At 45.2% G+C, this 3,402-nt stretch overlaps 1 long non-coding RNA gene across 1 annotated transcript; it reads left to right on the top strand.

Annotated features, from left to right (window-relative positions):
- The first annotated feature begins 388 nt into the window (after positions 1-388).
- LOC146759010 (uncharacterized) lies at positions 389-893 on the top strand. The gene is made up of 2 exons (XR_014932631.1): positions 389-522; positions 706-893. It is a non-coding gene; the product is annotated as an uncharacterized LOC146759010 (long non-coding RNA).
- Positions 894-3,402: the final 2,509 nt, after the last annotated feature.

Genomic DNA, 3,402 nt, shown 5'->3' with positions numbered 1-3,402 from the left:
GAGATGGCTGCAGCTTAGCTTTGACTTCCCAGGGGGGAATGGAGGACTTGGTTGCATGCCTGAAGGGGAGGGGGGGGTCTTGCCCCCCCATCCTAGTCCCATGAGCACTGCAATTGTCCTGTCTGCCTGTCTCCTTTTTCTTAGTAGAGATCTGAACCATGTGGTAGCTCCGTGGCCGAGGCCGCCCTGTAGGCAGGGCTTGAGCCTGTCCTTGCACGGCCGCCTCTTCTGCTGGTGGCGTGATGGCCCCGTTAGCGGGGTGCATGTCTAGGTGGCCCCGGACTGGGAGAGAAGGAGCCTCCCTCAGCCGTAGGGATGGGGGCTGCCCTGTAAGTCAGGGAGCGGCTGTGCCCCTGAGTCCCAGGCCCTTTGCGATGGTGGCAGTAGCTGAAGGTCCCCTGTAAGCAGGGAAGCAGACTCCTTTGGCTGCTGCTTTTTGTGTGCCCAGCTCCATTTGCCCAGTCTGCCCACCTCTATGATCCCCTGCAGCACCGGCTGGAGCCTTCGCAGCACGCCAGTGAGGTGAGAAAAGCAGCTCTAAGTAGTTTTGGCTGGAACGGACTGGGGAGGGGGGCAATGCACATACTTGCCCCTTGGCTGGGCAGTCTTGTGCCGCGTTCCTTTGGTATGCTGGGTTTCCCCGCTTCCTTCAGGTGGCGGGTTTGCTGCTGCTTGTGTCTAATGGTGTCGTGCCTCGTATTTCAGGATCTGCTGCTGGAGAAAGAAGACGTGGTGTGGGTAGCCGGGAGGCCAGAGAGTGGAAGATGGGGTTGATTTTCACTGTCTTTTTATTTTGTTATCAGCTTTTTCATTGAAATGTGTGTTTATAAGAATGATTGCTCCCCATTTCCTTTATTCACCCCTGTGAATAAAGTATTTGGTTTTTTCATTCATTTGGTTTTTCCTTTTCTTTTTTATTATTATTTTTAACGCAAGCAAATCCCTTGTGGTAGGCTTCGTATAGTATGTTATATCAAGAACTAGTTAATCGCTCTCCCTTCCCTGTTTGTTCTGAGGAATGCAGCCTTTTCCTTTTGAAGTACATTTCAGCTGCTGGAGTTGTGGATGGGTTTGTAGGAATTGGGCTTTCTCTTGCTGCTTTTGCGCTTCTGGCAGACCTGCTGAGATGGAGTGTGTGGATGGGTGGATATTTGCTTCCCCCACTCTCATATTCATGTAGTAATTTTGGCTGTATTATGGTTATTCTAGTGCTTGTTTATGTTTAATTTTGGTACTATGTTTTAGGTGGCTTGATGCAGCTTGTTTCTCTGTTCAGCTGCCTGCTGGCCACTGGTTTCTTTCTTCCCCTGCTATGTGCAATTCTGCAGGCTGTGCTGGGCACTGTAGTGCCCTTTATTTGAGGGCTATAACTCATTGATGTAGCAGGTAGCTTCCCTTATTCTTGCCCTTGTCCATTGTCAAGCAGGCTTATGGTGGTTTTCAGCACGTAAAATCGGCTCACTTGAAGGAGGGCTTGTCCAGGTCTCTGCTCCCATTCTGTGGTTTCTCAATGGTTTCATCCAAATGCCAGATCTTTGTTTGGATTTCAGGTATGAATGGGTTGTGCTTAGGGGCTCTTATGTGTGCTTCGTTCCTCACCAGCTGTTAGTGTGTATCTCTCTGCTGGTGCTTTATCCCTCTTTAGAACCTGATTTATTTCATAATCTATGTCAGTGGGGCTGTAAGTAATGGGGATAGTGTTTTTGTTTCTCTGTCATGTTGTGGTTCAATCTGGGAGTTAGTTTAGCCCTATGCAGTTGTTGGCTCACTCACTTCCTGAGGGAAGGAGGAGAGACTCGGGGATGGAGGGATCAAGTACAACTAGTGGACTGGAGTTAGAAGCAATTTATTAGTATAGGCAAAATAAAGGGGTAAAGTCAGTAATAGCTATGATACATACACACATATATTTATGTGTAGTGACTGATGCCCAAGGATTTGCTAAGCCCCCACTGGCCAACCTTTCCAGCTTTCCAAATGTATTTGTAAGCCAGCAAAAGGTATTCTGGTGCAGAGGGCAGGCTTCCTTGAAATGGGTATGAACACGTCAGTATTGTGACACACACTATTTGTAAGGATGGTGTCTATAAAATATGAATGACGTAGGTCTCTTCTGGGGTTGAAAGGTCTGAGACTGGTGGTTTTCAAGACACCAGAAGAGAAAAATCTGCTGGATGGAAAGATGAGGAAAAGAAGGTCCTGTCTACTGACTGAGTTTGGTGCAAGAAGAGGGAGAATATTTTTTCCACCTGAAAAAGTCCACGGACATCTCAGACTGCATGTAGAAGGGCAGCATGACATACCATTCCTCTGACAGACTTATGAGTGTGTGGTTTGCCTGAGCCGTGTTGATATGAATCTAGTTTTTACTTTGCAAGGATCTAGCTATCTAGGCACTAGAGTAGGCTGCTTTTAATCAGCTTTGGAAGTAAATTCTAAAGGGCACATTAGACATAGTGATTCAAGAACACTCATTTCAGAGTAACTGTGCCTACTGTTATCCCAGAATGATTTCAGTTGTAAGCAAGAAACAAGTGCCTGGCACTTCTGAGAGCTTATCATACATACACTGCTCATTTGGGGCCAGATTGTGAATGGTGCCTCAGGGATACCAAAATCTGATCTCTGTCCTGAGCAGGTACAATACAGATGATGCAGGCAACATATGAAATGAGGATGTCAAATCATCGTTGCCTGAGGGTTGTTAGCAGCATAGCAGCATGCCTGCACAGAGAGCTGTATTGTTTACTCTCAAGCTTAAAAAAATTTCATCCAATATGACATATTAAGTAAAAATGTTTTCTTTTGTCAATAAATTGTTCTTGGCAAATGCAAACAAGCCTGAAAAAGTATCTGCGCAGTAGATTCCCTAGCAAGTAACGCAAATTTAAAAGCAGTATAGTATGTATTCTTTAGCATGAACAGAATTGTCAGAGATATCCTGTCAAATTAATTTTACAGAATGAAAGGTATTATGGAGGTGGCTCCTTTGACTGAAATAGAGTTGCCCTTGGGATGAATTTGTCCAGTGTTTCATAGTGTTTGCTAAGGTGTATGCCTTCAGACTATGAGAGCAGCTTAATTCTGATGTGCAGCCATCATGTTTGTGAATATAACCAAGCTGAATCACATCAGCTTGCTTCCATGTAGAGATTATTATTGAGAACGAAATGCACTTGTCATTTAAATTCAAGTGATGCATGGAGTACCTAGAGAGTTTCCATGTTCTTGAACTGCATGCTCTGTAACTAGTACTTCTGGGGCCTCTGAACCAAAGAGAAAACAAAGGTTATGTACCTGTGGAAAATTAAAGTAAACGTGCCCAAGACAGAATTCTTTGTAATGAAAGCTGAGGTGACACCACACTGAAATTGAAAATGTGAACTTGGAAGTTGTGTAGAG

Source organism: Coturnix japonica, chromosome 11 (assembly GCF_054131305.1).
Source record: "Coturnix japonica strain WE chromosome 11, WE-NBRP24, whole genome shotgun sequence".
In the NCBI taxonomy this organism is placed as follows: Eukaryota; Metazoa; Chordata; class Aves; order Galliformes; family Phasianidae; genus Coturnix; species Coturnix japonica.
This window is presented reverse-complemented; position numbering and strand designations above follow the sequence as displayed.